This window comes from Mesoplodon mirus (assembly GCF_964341445.2).
Source record: "Mesoplodon mirus genome assembly, chromosome: 17".
Taxonomy (NCBI): Eukaryota; Metazoa; Chordata; class Mammalia; order Artiodactyla; family Ziphiidae; genus Mesoplodon; species Mesoplodon mirus.
In genome coordinates this window covers 8,059,239-8,075,682 of record NC_138993.1, presented here as the reverse complement: position 1 = coordinate 8,075,682, position 16,444 = coordinate 8,059,239, and positions in this window count along the sequence as shown.

The window sequence follows — 16,444 nt, the reverse complement described above, 5'->3', positions numbered from 1 at the left end:
TCCTTCATTTGCAGGACATCAAGGGCTCCGGACATTGTTAATGTTTCCCTTTAAGTTACGACGGGAATCCAGAACAAAGCTGTACGGACCCTTATCTGGCAGGGAAAGCTCACTCATGTTTTTTAAATCCATGAGCAATTGCAGGCACTTCTTGAGAGAAATACTTAGCAGCTCCCCTGGGCCGTGGGATGTTACACCTACTTCTCTTTTTTCCTCCTCTTAGAAGCACATGATTTCCATATTCATCTTTCCTGCGTGAGCAGGGCAAATATCCAGCTGCAAGGGCAAAACCTGGCCTCTGGGTGCCACCTGACCTCATTTTCCATGATGTTCTCTATGTTCCATTTCATGCAGATCCTCACCTCAGAGGCTTTTAATACCAAGTAGTGAAAGGGAGAAGGGGAGAGAGAGAGAGAGAGAGAGATGGAGAACGAGGCCCGCTCTTTTATTGGATCCTGAGATGGTTTCCGTAGATGCTGGACAGGCTGCTTAGCCCTGGGTAGACAGTGCGTCCCTCCCAAGAGAGGATCTTACCTGTCCTTTCCAGGCGCAGTCCTTATCGGCGTAGCGTAACCCTCCAGAAGCAGTGTAGGGCCCACTCACCTCAGGAGCCAGGCGGCTGCCTCAGCAGTGAGACTAGGTGTGACCCGAACGCTCGGCGAAGAGACGTGACCACAGAGGGCTGAGGGGAAGAGAGTGTCTTTCTGCCTTTGGGGTTGCAAAAGCCCAGGGAATAGAAAAGGCTTTGGCTTTAAAAGATTTGGGAGAAAGCCTGCTGGGTAAGAACAAGAACTCTCCACTGCCCTCCACACCTGCAGTGATAGGAGGAGACTCCTCTCCAGGGTGGAAGAGAGGAGGGTGTGAGGGCCAACGTCTGTGGGTCTCTGGAAGAGACCCCACTGTCCGGGTCAAGCCCTGGGAGCTCTGTGGGGACCCTATGAAGAGGGCACCTGTGCCCTATCTCCTGCAGAATCCCTGGGAAGTGACCAGACTCCAAAATATAGATGGATAAAAGGAGTATCCAAAAAGATGTCACCTTAGCCTCTGAAAACTTCCATGCAGCTCAGACTAGCTGAAAATCTAAAGCTGGTTCCTTTGTGTCTGAGGCGTGGCATATCGATGGAACTGAAAGGGGACCAGAAGATGGGACCCAGGGACATCCCTGGACCTGTGTGGTCCAACAGCTGTGGCCCCAGTGCAACAGTGGACATCACAGTGGACACTATCCAGACAGGTGACACAGAGGACCATCTGGCCTTCTGGACCTTTTTGTAAAGCCCCTGGAACTTAGCTAAGACCCTGAGCCAAAAATGGGATTTGACTGGGATTCTTTTCCCATCAGATTGACAGCTTCAACAATAAATTGAAACGGAAAGATCCATATCTGAGATGTGTGGCCCTTTAGATACACATGCGTCCTAAAATTATATACCACAGTGTGGGAACCATTGAGCCTGGATTATCACTGCTGAAGACATCTCTTCACATGAAAGATTTGTAAACTCATAGAAAATAAGTAAACTGTGCTGAGAGTTGGTTATTCTGAGGGCTTATGGCAGGTCTGGGGTAGCACTGCTCGTGGTGGTAGAGGAGGGGGTGCAGCACGGCTCGGGGCCGGGCTGAGGAGCCCCACGGGCCCACTGCTCCCCGCAGGGGTGCAGAAGGTCGTCGAGCCTCCCAGAGCTTCAGGGAGACTTGAGAATTCTGAGAGGAAGAGTGACCCAGGGGGGGTCCGAGGTCAGGACGAGGAAGGTACGGAGGACAGTGGTAAAGACGGTGGCCACAACCTGATGGAGCCCAGGCTCAGACACCTAACGCCCAGGCCACTAAGCCATGCTCAGCAGACACTGCAGGGACAGGCAGCCATGGCTACTGGGGGCAAGAAACCCCTTTCCTGGTGCCAGACAGTACATTAGCCTTCTTCTCCCCCAGGCACTTAATGTCACCTCCAAAAAGAAAGGCAGGTGAAAGCAGAAAGAAAAGAAACCCTGGGAAACAGAAGATTTAAGTTCATGATAAGCCTTGAACTTGACCGTGACTGAGAAAATAACATTTGAGTGTAGCTGAAAGAAGTCCCTGGATTAAATTGAATATGTCAAAATGGGAAAGACTGAGTAATCTGTTCTCAAGAGCAAAGTGGAGTTCAGTATTCAAAAAAAAGTCACCTTTGCTCACCTTCAAGTTCACGATGGTCTGACGTAGGCTTGCAATTCATGCCAAGGGAAGTCCAAGAAAAGGAGTATGGCAGGAGTGTTGTAGGAAAAAAAAAAAGTGGGAAAGCAGCAGGAAGTTACAATCGTGGGAGCCCATATGCAAGAAGATGTGGTCCTGCGAGAGGGTCTGATAGCTGGGAAACATTGCACTTCAACTAGAAAGACACTTCTCAAATGTTACATTAGAAAATTCACAAAAGTAGCAACAGAGATAAAGCAGAAGAGGGTGATGATGGAGGTAGGAAGCCAGAAAAGAAGCTGACTTTTACTGGTCCAGGAGTAGAAAGGCTGAGAGTGATGGATTTTAGAGGCAAAAGCAAGAGAACTTGCTGTTTGATACTAGACTAAGGAGAAGGCAAAGGAAGGTGAAGGATTCCAGGCGACTTCATTCACTGCTTTTTTCCCAGGAAAGGCAGGGCTGAGGGCATATGTTTGGGTGGTAAGAGGAAACAAAGGACATGCTGAATTTGAGGTGCCTGAGGAACATTCAGCTGGATGGTTCTGTTAGCCAGGGATCTAGAACAGAGACCTAGAAAGGAACAAATATTTGGGAGTCATCAACATACGGATGGTAAGCTGAAGTCAGGCTATGTGTGAGCTTGCCCAGCGGCCAAGCGTAGAGTGAAAAGAGGAAAAGGGTCCAGGGGCAGAGATGTAGGGAGGAGGGACACTGGGCAGGGTAAGAAGAACCCATAATGAGCTCTGGTGAAGAGTCGCCAGAGAGTTGGGAAGAGAACCAAGAGAGGGTAGGTTCAGGGAAATGAGTGGAGGGTTTCAAGGGTGAGTGGGCAGTTGGGTTGATTTCCAGAGGAGCCTGGTAAGCTGGCAACTTTGGAGTCAAAGGTTCTGAGTCATAACATTTCTGCATTTCTCTTCCGTGGTTGCATGATTCTAGATAAGCTCAGGGTTGCTGTACACTGTCTTACTGAATCGCCAACCAAGATGGGATTTTGTTTTTCCCCCACCGCTCCCCGATTTAGCTAAGGACAAATAAATGAGCCTGATAGTGACAGTAGAATGGCAGGAGCTCTGGGGGGGGGCAACGCTGATACTCCGAACAGACCCCCGCCCCACTCTTCTGGGAGACTATCACCTTTTCAGTGCCTCCCCCGAACCACAGCTGCTGGACTCTCCAAGGGTCTCTAGAACACTTTAGAGAAGTGTGGCCAACATGTACACTTTCTAAGTACCCCAGTAGTTATGCCAGGGCTATAGCGTGCCCCCAAATGGGATAGGTCCATGCTTTGAATTGTTTTCAAACATTTCCCACAGCCATTCATCTCCTTGGAGTTAGATAGCACTCAGTACTAACCTTATTTTGGTCTCTAGACCTGTATAACTTTCTGGCCCCTTTTTATCCCACTTTGTGGACTACTTGAAGTTATGCTCAGTCACCTTTTTCAGATACAAATGGAAACAGAGCACGTTAATCGAACTCTCCTCTGTGCAGTGCTGTTCTCCTCAGAGGACGTGTCTTTGGAGAGGTCTCCAAAAACACTGTCCTCACTGCTGGGCTCCTACAGCCCCACTCAGATGCGGGACTGAAGACCCCCAAGCCTTGAGCCCAGCTGCGTGCCACTCCTGATCATGCCACCCCCTAAGCATGGTATTGGATGTGTCTCCAGTGCATTCTTGGTTCACCAGCTCTTTCTTTAATCCTAGGATGGTGACTAGTCACTCTTATTTTCCTGATTGTGCTACAGTTTGCTGCCCTGGGATGGGAACTCTTATCAAGCAAACTCGTCCTCACTTTGTCCCATAGCCTTACCTAGTCATCACCTATTCCTTTTTATTCTCAAGAGACCCTCAAGGGGCACTGAACCCAGCATGCCATTCCTATATAGCATCTAAGGGTTTATCATTCAACAAATATTTTCATGCCAGATACTGGGATATAGTGAGTTAAAACACCGTCCTTACCCCCATGGGACATGCAGCCTTGTGGTGTAGACAGACAAGAGAATAGATAAATTGATGCTGTGACAAATGCTCCAGTGCTGTGGGACAGGTGCATAGCCCAGCCCAGCCCAGCCCAGCCCTGGAAGTTCACTGGAGGACCTCTAAGTGGAATAGTGAAGAATGCGTAAGTTGGAGCGGGAGAAGAGGCAGGGAATGGCATTGCATTCCAGAAGGAATAGGCTGGTGGAGGAAGTCAGTGTGATCCATCAGAAGAACCCAAGTTCTAGGTCCTGTGATGTGTCACAGGGTCCCAGCAGTGAGAGGGGCAGATGGTGAAAGGTGGGGCCTGTCGGAAGAAGGAGCTTGGACTTTATCCAGCAGGCAGTGAGGAACTCTGGGAAGGATTTTAGCCAGTGGAATAACAGGATGAGGTTTTGCTCTGAAAGATGTTTGGAAGGCCCTGACTGGCTTTCACTCAGGGTCATGGGCATGCAGGAGCTCTCAGGGAGAACTAAGAAGTCATTAGTTTGGGATGTTATGGCATTGACACCATTTTTTAAAAAGAAATTTACCTGCGTCTTTAGAAGGGATTAGCTTTTGGATGTCTAGACTTGAAATAACGTTTCATTCTCCTAGTTAGAAAAGGTACAGTTCTATTTATTTTTGCCAGTCACTTCATGGTCACTGTCCTTCATTTTCAAACATTTATGTGCATCATTTGATAATCTAGTGGTCATTAACTCCTTACTTTGAAATGGTCCAGTTTTTAACTCAGTTTTAAGCCCCATCTTACACTGCTGCAGGGCCAGTACCCAGGATGAGAAGAATATTCAGAAAGCTCAATTCAGCTTGACTCCCAGCTGTGTGCATTAGTGAAAAGACGTGAGGGTGTTTGTGGTGGTCTGAATAAACCCTCATTTGGTAATGGAACTCCTTTCCCTGAGCCGTACCCCTTTTTCCTGAAAAATGTCCCCACAAAAGGAGGATGAGATGGCAGAGCTGGGTGCTGCACCGACGCTGGCCAGGGTCATGCTGGACACCTAGAGGTGCCGGCTCGTAAGGGCTGCTGTACAGAGCAAGCCCTGGCCAGAGCAGCAGAGAGACTGTCCCCTGAAGGTTGAAGTGCACACTTGGTGAGTCTCCCAGATAAACCTGTTGTGTGAGGTGGAAGGAAGGATCACTTCAGCTGAAAGAAATGATACAGAAAACCCTGAGCTTGAGCTCAGTGATTTTTTGAAAAGAAACGGCATATCCACATGCCGATCTCATATTAGAAAATATTAATGACCAGTTTTTAAAAGGGTGGTTGTTTCCAACTGCTATTGTTTTTAAGAACAGAGCGATAACCCTTGTGGATGTTATAGAATAAGAAACAGAATTTCTCAGTTTGACAAAAATATTGAGGTGCAACGAAGCATTCAAGGGAGGGTAGTCGGGAAGCGGGGAGACACAGTGAAACCCTCATGGAGGCACCGACTTGGGAGATGGTGACATTTTTGGAAGGTGTTCACCGTGATGCATTATGGGGAAGACAGGGTTTTTCTGGAAAATACATTTTCATTTTTATGGAAACTCCACCTAGCTCAGAGGAAAAAGATGAGACATTTTAATTTTAGAAGTAAAGAAAAAAGAGAAATTGGTTTGTCAGCTTTTAAGAGTGAAAACCAGCAGGCATCTGGAAAGCAGTTACAATTTGAGGTGAGAATGTCAGAAAAGCATTAGAGGTCACACATTGTTTATTTTTTTTTTAACATCTTTATTGGAGTATAATTGCTTTACAATGGTGTGTTAGTTTCTGCTGTATAACAAAGTGAATCAGCTATACACATACATATATCCCCATATCTCTTCCCTCTTGCGTCTCCCTCCCTCCCACCCTCCCTATCCCACCCCTCTAGGTAGTCACAAAGCATTTTGCTTTTCTCTGCGGCAGTAGGACTTGCAGGTGAAATGAAGTTGTGTCCTTGTTCTCCTGAGCTTTAGCAGGTGTAAAATACCTTTGTGCTGGGCAACATTGTTAATGACCTGTGGAGAAGGGCAAACAGTTCAAGCAGCTGCTCTAAAGCAGCGGTCCCCAGCCTTTTGGGCACCAGGGACCAGTTTCATGGAAGACAGTTTTTCCACGGACGGGGTGGGGGGGTTTAGGTAGTAATGTGAGTGATGGGGAGCGGCAGATGAATCTTCACCCACCCGCCCACCACTCGCCTCCTGCTGTGCGGCCCGGTTGCTAACAGGCCGCAGACTGGTACCTGCAGCCTGGGGGTTGGGGACTCCTGCTCTAAAGGGATAGCTGAGCTGATAAAAGTTCATAGCTTATAAAGGATGCTTCTTGGACGTGTGCTGACATGCCGTGTGCAGGGTATTTGTGATAGATATTGAAGGAAATACGAAGAATTGTATGGTCTGGGGCTCTTCCGTATACATGAAATGATCTGCAAGCTGGAATGTAATTCGGCCAAGGTATAAGGGGAGTTTTTTTTAAAGAACCTGATAAGTTACATGACTAACCCGCCTAGACACATCAGGCGTAGAATTCTATGTGTGAACGTGTGTGAATATCACTTTTAAAGCAGGCACCTGATACTTGTGGATCTGGTTAGTAAGAGAGAGTGTTATTTTATACTAACAGTTGCTTTCTTAAAGGAAGTAAATTTTTCCCCATATTTCACATGGTCTGAGCACAGCAGATCTTTTTATACCAAAAAATAACAAATATTTTAAACAAAAATAACTGTTAAATATTTGTTAGCAACAGACATGAAAAATGGCAAGCGTGTTGTCATATTTGAATTTGAATTGTTAACCTGTAATGTTTCAAGTTTGAAACACATAAATTGCTCCACTTATTATGCAAAGGAATACAAACTTCTAGTCTTACTTTAAAAAAAAAAAAGGCTGGTCAGTGAGATTTTTTTCTGAAAGTGTTTAAATAAATACCAAATCCTCATCCTGTCAAGCCCTAAGCAGGTTGATGAAGGTCTCCTCGGGCCTCGCGCTGGGTTTACGGGGAGCAGGCTGCTCTCCTGCTGCCAACAGCTGCTAAATAGAGCCTTCCGGGCTGACAGGAGAAGGCAGATGTTTCTTTGATGCTGCAGGCTTAGCTGCAAGCAAAACTATGAAGTCCAAAGAGTCTTGCAACATCTGGTCCCTCTTCCTTTGTCAGCCGCATGGGGACCTCCAGCTCCCAGACCCCCTAGCCTGGAGTCAGACTCTTGTCACCTGTCACAGTCATTGTGTGAGTGAATGCAGAGAATGAATGAATGAATGGCAGGGCTAGGAGAGTTAGCAAGCACTGCCAGGCGCTCAGAGCCCACAGGCTAGTGATGGAGACAGAACAGCATAGAAAACAGTAGTGGGATAGAGTATACAAGTATTCTACTTTCAATTAAAATAGAAGATAAAGCCCCAGCAGGAAGGTACTTCGGTAGCATAAGTGTGGCGTGCTGGAGCCACGTCAGGGCTCTTCCCTGTTTGCTTTCACCCCTTTCTGCATCGTCTTTTCTCCATGCCACGTGCGTCCCCATTTCATTTGTTCAACAGTTTTTACTGGGCACCTACAACCCACACACAAGTAGTGAGCAGGGTATACCAGACTCTGCCCTCATAGAGCTTTTATGCCGATAGGGAGGGACTGGAAACACACAGTGTCTGTGGCTTCAGATAATTTCAAAGAAAGTAAATGCTATCAAGACCGTAACGTAGGTTGACATGACAGTGATGGAGACTGGGGGACCCATTCAGAAAGAACACTCAGCGAAGGCTTCTCTGATGAAGTGAACTTGGCCTTCAGCCCACCACCCAGCGGAGTCTGACCCTCCCAAGGCAGCACCATCAAGGAGAAGGAATTTCAAACTGGAAAATCCCAGAGAAAGTAGTAAAGAAGACTTTCCACTATGAAAGTAATAAGAGAACACCAGCAACTACTTATTTTAAATCTTTGCTCAGAAAAGCTAAGATCGTGAGGGAATTTTTAGACATAATCCTGGAGTAATCTCTGAGGAATTATGGAGGATAAGATGATGATCATTCACCACAAGAGATTATTCACCTCGGTGAAGATCTGGCCCAGATTGTTCAGTTTAATGTGAATTCTCAGAAAAATGCAAAACTGACTTTTGAAGGACGGGGCCTGCGTGTCCTCACAGTTCCCTTCCTGAGCACGTCCATGGCTTGACATTGAGCCTGGACTTCCCAGATATCTCCCGCACAGGCTACTCGCCTGGCTGTTCAGAGCATATCACGCCTACCTCCAAACCTGAGTTCCATATGCCCCTCTTTCCCTCATTTTACCTTAGTTTACTTACCATTCATTCATTCATTCATTTCACAAACACTTAGTGAGCACTAAATAGCAGTCAAGATGCTACATGCTGTGGATGCAAAGCATGTTTGGTCCAATGATGCATGCACCAACTTCAGAGTCAGGCGCTGGCAACGCCAACCCAGGGGCTGCATTGAACTGGCTCCTGTGCACATGGAGAAACTATTTACCCTTCCTGTACCTCAGTTTCCTCACCCGTAAAACAGGGAAGATAGCACATGCTTGGCACTAAAATATGTGTGGAAGGAAGACGAGCAAAGGGGAGGATGGGGTAGTGGGGAAGGATTGGCACTTACCTCATTTGTGAGGATTAAGTGAAACGCACGCACTTAACACTGTGTCTGGCACATGGTAATAGCTATAAATACTGCCCCTCATTTCAAGGAGCTCACCACTGAGTGAGGAAACAGGAACGCAGTTCACATAATATTAATAGCTGATGTTAACTGAGTGCTTATAACGTACCAGGCACTGTTCACTTTATCCTCAGCACTTTGTAAGTTAGGTCCTATTATGATGATCCTGACCCCATAGATGAGGCGACGGGCATGGAAGTGTTAAGTTACTTGCCCAAGGTCACACAAGGGGTGAGTGGGCAGCAGAGCTGGATCCAAACTCAAGCATTTTGGCTCCAGTCACTGCAACCCACTGCCTTGCAGAGGTGTGAGCAGATGCAGTAGCAGCAGTGTCCACGTGCTGTCATGGGGGACTTGCAGCCCAGTAAGGTGGCAGTGTGGCCGAGGAGCTGTCCTGGAGAGGGAGGACTCCTGCACTTGGGAACTTCGGGGTGCCCACGAGGAGTCAGCCAGGGGAAGAGGACGCGGAGGGCATCACAGGGGAGACAACACAAGCACAGCTCCGTGTCACTGGAGCAGGGGTGGGTGGCACAGCATCGCACACCACGCTATGGGCTTGGACTTTATCCTATAAGCAATGGGGAGTCACCCGGAGGCAGCGTGATCAGAACTGAACTTTAGAAAGATTACTCTGGGGCTGAATGGATGTGAGGAAGATGATCATGAAGGAGGGACGTCAGTCCAAAGGCGGCTGCTTGGGTCCCCTGGGATAGTGGCCACAGATAGGGGCAGATCCATGACATATTTGGAAGACGTAACTGGAAACATGTGCTACTTGTTGAATGGAAAGACTGAAGAAGAAAGAGGAGATGAGAAAGACCCTCGGACTTCTGACTTGGGAGCTGGGAGGATGGTACCATGTCCTGGGCAGGAAAGGCAGGAAGAACATTGGCCTGAACTTCTCAGGAGCAAGAAGCCTCCTGTGTCCCAAAGTCTGGGAGTTAAAGTAAACATATAGAAAAGGAAAAGAAACAGTACAATAAATACCTATTTCCTAGATCCAACAGTTCTTCAACAATTGTTGAATTTACCACATCTTCTTCATAAATACATAATATGTATTTATATAGTTACATACTACTTTATCTTGATTTTTATTAAATAATTTTAAATAAACTACAGACTTCATTACATTTACCCTTCAACACTTTAGCCTGTATCACCAAAAAATATTTAGCTGAACCATCATAATTCCAGTGTTACACCTCAAAAAATGAATAATTACCTAGTATCATCTAATAGTGAATCTATATTAAAATTTCCCTAACAATTCCCAGAATGCTTTTATAGTTTTTAAAAAATAGGATTCAAGTCACAACCCCATGCTTCTTTTGTTACGTTTTTTAAGTCTCCTCAAATCTACGACAGTCTTGCCCACTTGTTGCCCAGTGTTCTTTATGACACTGACTTGTTGAGGAAACCGGGTCAGGCGTCCAGTAGAAGCCCTCACGGCTGCATTTGTCTGCCGGTTTCATCACCGTGTTATTTAACTCCTTCCTCTGCTCCCTGTAGTGCCAGTAAACTAGAAGAAAGTTCTAAAGCCTCAACCAGATTCGAGTTTAACATTTTGATGAGCAGATGTCATTGGTGATGCCATGTCACTCGTTTGGCTTCCCATCAATGTCAAGAGTTTGGTTTCAGAATACCGTTGTACTCTCATGCTACTAAACAAAACTTGACTGATTCCAAGTATGGGGTGGGGAATGAAGAAGGTGAGCCTTGTTCTGGAAAGCACAGAGGTACCCAGATACTAATGGGTAATGTCAGAAGAACAGTAGCCAACTTAAGGGCCCCCAGTCATCACATTTGGGACACTTTGAGCATCAAAAAGGATGGGATGGAGTAAAACACATTGAATATAAAAATCTGTAATATTCAATACTCATTCATAATACTCAAAAAATAAAATGTTTTAAAATTCAAGAGTGGCTCAGATACTGCTGAGGCAGTTTCTCTGGCTGGGATCTCAGTCTGATCCACAGTTTTGCCTCAAATCAGAACACTCTGACCTTGACTTAACCTTGGACCGTGACTCCAGCTAGCCCTCCCCTGTACCTGGAACAATTGGTAAAGCTGATGGGAACTGAAACTAGACATTTCCCCCTCCCACCCCAAATCACTTAACTTTCATCAAAAGAGATAATGTACAGAAACATCACATCTGATTTTAAAGTAAAATTGGCAGCATCTTCCAGAACTTGCCTTGTCCTACACAATTCTTGTCACTATTAAAAAAATGAAAGAAAAAACTCTGTTTCGGATTCCAATTAACAAACATACTTTACTAGTAAATATTCTTCTTGTGCTTCTGCTGCCCTCCCACTTATTTTTCTAAAGTTTGCATCTGTAGCATTTCAAGTATCAGTTTTTTCTTTAACATTTATGAGAACTGGACTAATTTCCTTTTTATGAACAACAACAACCAAAAACACCAAGCAAAATTATACTCCAGAACTTACAGAAAACATACATTGGTTCATTAAAGTTCACATGATCTAGGTAATTTTTTTCCTTTTCACACATTAACATAGTAATCCACGCTGCAGAAGTCATATTAAATGAAACAGTCAAACATCACAAGGATGAAGGAAACAATCTTTGTAAAAATATATGCAAGAAGATAGAATTCAAACAGGGACATGTAATATCCATATTTTTTTTTTGCAGAAAATAAGTATCATGTCAGTTAAGACTCCTGAAACAGGTTCTGTCTGAATCTTGACAGAATCTTAATTCTCCCGTCTTTCTTTTTTTTTTTTTTTTTGAGGTACGCAGGCCTCTCACTGTTGTGGCCTCTCCCGTTGCGGAGCACAGGCTCAGCGGCCATGGCTCACAGGCCCAGCCGCTCCGCGGCATGTGGGATCTTCCCGGACTGGGGCACGAACCCATGTCCTCTGCATTGGCAGGCGGACTCTCAACCACTGTGCCACCAGGGAAGCCCATTCTCCCCTATCTTTACGAACAATTTGAGAGCCTTTCCTTGTATACACCTTTGTTTAGAAACCTGCCCAGCAATTCCTATAGATTCTATAGGAATGGTATCATATAGTCTAGCACAGAAGGCAATCTTAGTCATGTTTTAGAAAGCCACTGTCACACCTTCTCCCCTTCTCACACTTAAGAAAAATACAGTTTACATTCATTTCCAAGTCTGAGATTAAGAAACCGTTAGCTGGTTTACACCTGGTTTCAATACTGGTTTGAAGTTTGAATACTTTTACTGTATAGACATTAAATATTGTATTCAAATATTAAACATTAAAAGTTTTCCTGACGCTGCAGACAGAAATAGAGCAGGGATGTCAGGCAAGACACGAAGTCGAATTGGTAGACTTGTGTCTCGTCTGTGCCACCTGCAACAAGGGAAGAGATTTCAGCATGGGTTTCAAAAAGGCGTGGGAGCTGCGGTCTCAAAATTCATCTCTACTGGCATAAACCATTTTTTTCTGAACAAACATTCAATTCTCACTAAGGGGAAAAAATAGAATAAGAAATTTGGATGGTCTTCTGTTGTGTGATATGAGGACCAGCTACGTACACTTTTCAGTCGTCGTGGAGATTCTGAAGCAGTAAAGGAATTATCATTTCACTTTTCACTGCAAGTTCTTTCCACACAGAAGAGTTCTTCCTGAGAAATTAAAACTTCAATCCTGTGTACCCCCAGAGGACACCTTAGAGTCTGGTTTGGGCACCCACGATGATTCCCTGCTAGCAGGAAACTAGCCTCCACTAAGGTTGAGGATTACTGCACAATATATATGTATATTTTTTTTTCGGTACGCGGGCCTCTCACTGTTGTGGCCTCTCCCGTTGCGGAGCACAGGCTCCGGACGCGCAGGCTCAGCGGCCATGGCTCATGGGCACAGCCGCTCCGCGGCATGTGGGATCTTCCCGGACTGGGGCATGAACCTGTGTCCCCTGCATCGGCAGGCGGACTCTCAACCACTGCGCCACCAGGGAAGCCCTTAAGGTGTCTTTTACATACAGCTTCTTACCCTTGCCATCACGGAGGCTGTCATGTAATGTTCCTTTAATAAGTGCCTAGAAAATGGCTTTTCTTTTGAGACAAGCTTCCTTGGCAAGAAGTTGAATTCAATAAATTGTCTATCCAGTATGAGATCCCCACCGAAATGACAGGCGGGGCTATTCTTACACCCATTTCACAAAGCTCTCTAGTCCCTCTATCATGCTAGCAGGCTCTGGCCAAGAAGCCTCCTCAGATTGGACACCAGTAGTTTGGAAGCTAGTTTCTTGAGTTCCATCTCTTCTGTGCGTGCAGTTCTCTCCAGACCACTGTGCAGGCATCCCTCTCTGCTGAGGTCCCAGCAGCCGTGCCTTTGTTGGACTTTCTCCTGTGGAGTTCTTAGCACTAGGTGATGGCTTGGGCTTATCAAAAAAAGAGTTTGGGGAAAAGTTCCCAGAATACAAGCTCCATGGAAAACCAGCTCACGGACTCAATCATTTCCTTTGTAAAGACTTCATTGGACTCCCCCTTCAAATCTGTTTTAGGACAAAACCTGGGGTATTCTTACCTCTGTCAGTTTCACCTTCTTCACCTTTATCAGTTTTTCTGTCTTCAGGACAGCGTCCTCTTGGCGACTCTCAATCACCTGATCTATTGCTTCACAAAGAAGGTCTCTCAGGCCAACGACAGAAAGTTGACTGCCGCACGTAGCCCTGTCGTTCACGTGTCCATCAAGAATGCTACCACCGGGACCCGGCTCAGAACGGCGCTCCCGTCAGGCTTTGCTTTCTTCCTGGACAGACTCCATCTTCATCATCATCCTTTCACACAGCTGTGTGTCTTTCCTCAGTGAACTGAAACTCCCCCAGCCTCTAGAATCCTGCCAGGGCAGCTCCGGGCAGCCTGTCCCACAGCTGCGAGAACACTTCAACCCATGTGCCTCAGGAGGTACCCGGGTACATGTGGAGGCTGCACCCAACTCTGGCCCACCTCCGCCCAGTCCATGAGCTGCAGACCCAGTGATATCTAGTCCTGACCCTCAACTTTATCTTTTTATTTTATTAGAATCCCCACTGCCGTGTTCTCCCAGAGATGGGGTTGTCTCTCAATCGCATAAGGATATTGGATAAGATATTGCCTCTTAGGGCTTCCAGAGCGCCCAAATGCATATTTGGCCATACAGAGTAGCCAACACACCAGAAGTGGTGACTCCTGGTTTGCAAGGTAACCAAGAACACCGTGGCCTAGAGCCAGCCCAGGACCCTAAATTCTGCTCATCTCCCTGAATTCTGAGGACCTGGGCTGCAGGTTCTAGCTGCAAAGCCATAGAAACCTTCCTGTAGAAAGAGAAACGTGGGCCATGAAGCTTAATATCTTGGGAGGAGAGATGTGAATTTGAATGTCACCCAGTCTCTGTGATTTAGATTTTTTCTGACCAGACACCATGTCCTCGCATCTGGGCAAACAGGGAGGGTACAGTTGAGAGCAAATAAGGACTAAAAGATATCTTTCACTAAAAATCCCTCTAAGGCCTTGAGGACTCAGGAGTGTAGTCTTATACAGCTTATGAATACGGAGAATAAAACATGCAAGGATGATGGGTCCTTTTTTAACCAGGACCAAGAATAGACACAGTGACCTGAGGAATAGGCCGTTTTTCAGCCTGAACCCGGACTAGAGGGAGAAAAATAGGAAAAAGTTAATGCGAGTTGGCGGCATCATTAAATGTTCACAGCATTTAAATTGTTTTATGTAATAAGTACAAATGGAGTATTTACTATTTACAAGGCCCTGTTTGAAGCACTTTGCAAATATTCACTCATTTAGCTGCCTTAATGCCTCAGTGAAGTGAATATTAATCTCCACTTCTGATGAGGACCTTCAGTCATTTTATATAATATCCATTTCATTGGGTATTAGAAGCTTCTATGGCACTGGACCCTACAAGTCAAAACAAAACTGGGAGAAAAAGTGAATACAGCTGTTATATACAACCATGAGACATACCTCCAAAGGGATCCTGAGTATATTTGGGAAGAATTTTAAGTGGCTAGATCAGCCCGTTCATTTATATTGTTGGGATTTAAGAAACCCAGATTTCATAACACCTGAAAACATGATTAAAAATACCTTAGTATCAATTCCAACGATGCTTCATAGCCAGAGGTCACCAACTGAGGTCTCTGCCAGGGCCATGCGAGTACCAGAAGTGAATGAATCTACCCTGGGGTAGAAACACAGCGCCTGCCCCATGTAAAGGGGGAAACAACTCCTCAGATCCAGCCAATTTGCTCAGACTCTCCATGTTTTTCAAGAGAAGATAAAAATCCATATTTTATGCTAAATCTCCCTATTTTTAAATGTTAGCAACTTATTCAATTTTTCAAAACACTGTGTAGGTTAAACAAAGTATGTCTGCTCGTCGCTCCAGGATCTTGGACATCCACTGTGCAGTCCCTGCTCCACGGCCTTTGCCCCTGGACGTGTGAGAAATATCCTTGTAAGACACTTGGAGCCCCATCAAGGGCTCCAACCCATGTGCAAGTCATCCTCCTGCTGAGCTGCAGTGGGCACAGAGATTTTCTCTTTCCCTCTCTGGCATTTCTTTTCAAAACATTTTGAAAGCACTTCTTTAAAGGTGCCAACTTTATTTATTCCTGTGGAATCTGAGAGGAAACAGCACACTCCATGACTCTTTCCCAGACGCCCCCCCCCCCCACCGGCCCCCGTGAACCTGTAATCGAGAGTCAGGATTATTCTGAGGTTTCTCTAATTAGTTCAGGCGCCTGGTGCTCCCTCTTTAGCAGTTTCTCGGGCATTCTTCTGCTTTGAGGGCCGTTGTAAGAGAGTTGGGACAGTCTGATTTCCCACTGGCTCCTGTTCCACACTGCTCTGTGCCTGGAGCTCCAAGGGTAGCTCAGTCTGGGGGCACATGCCAGTCCTGGCTGTCCCACCTGGGTCTGTTTGCTGTGGGAACCCACAGTCCCTCCAGTCCCCTCGGGCACGAGAGCTGGAACCGTGTCTGTCTTGTTCACTGCTACTGACTAACCTTGGCCAGGTGTCCAACACAAACCCCTAAGCAGGTGCCAGTGATCCAGAAAACTCTTTTAGAATGACTCGCTGTAGGAATGAGCAAATTCCCTTTGACATTTTATCACTTTATGTAGTTGACCATCCCATCCTTCCGAAATCTCTCGGATGCCTCGACTCCTGGGACCCTGCACATGCCTCCTTGCATCTCACAGTGCCGGCCCCTCCCTCTCTGTCCTGATTGTTCTCAGTTGCCCCTTAGGGAGCTCCCAGGTGGTTGGGGCTCTTCCCTCTCCTGTGGCAGCTGAAGGATCTCCGCACACTGGGCTCGACCCAAAAGGGTACTGTGTCCACGTAAGCTTGAAAGACACTGAGCTGACTCAAGTCCCATGTCTTTCCACAGCAGGGCTTCCCAGGGCCTGTGGTTTACTAATTTGCTCTGGGAATTTCCAACAGAGTTTTTGTTTCTTTTTTTAATTACTTAATTCTGGAAGTCTCCTTTTGAGAAGTACCTTTAAGTCAAATATTTTGTGGATCATACCCTGGGAAACCCATTCTAAAGAAGACTAAGCCAACTGAAATCATCCTCAAATGGGCTGTGTTTAGGAGAGGAGACTAGAAGGACCATGAGTCATGGACCATGTGCTTCCTGACTTTGAAC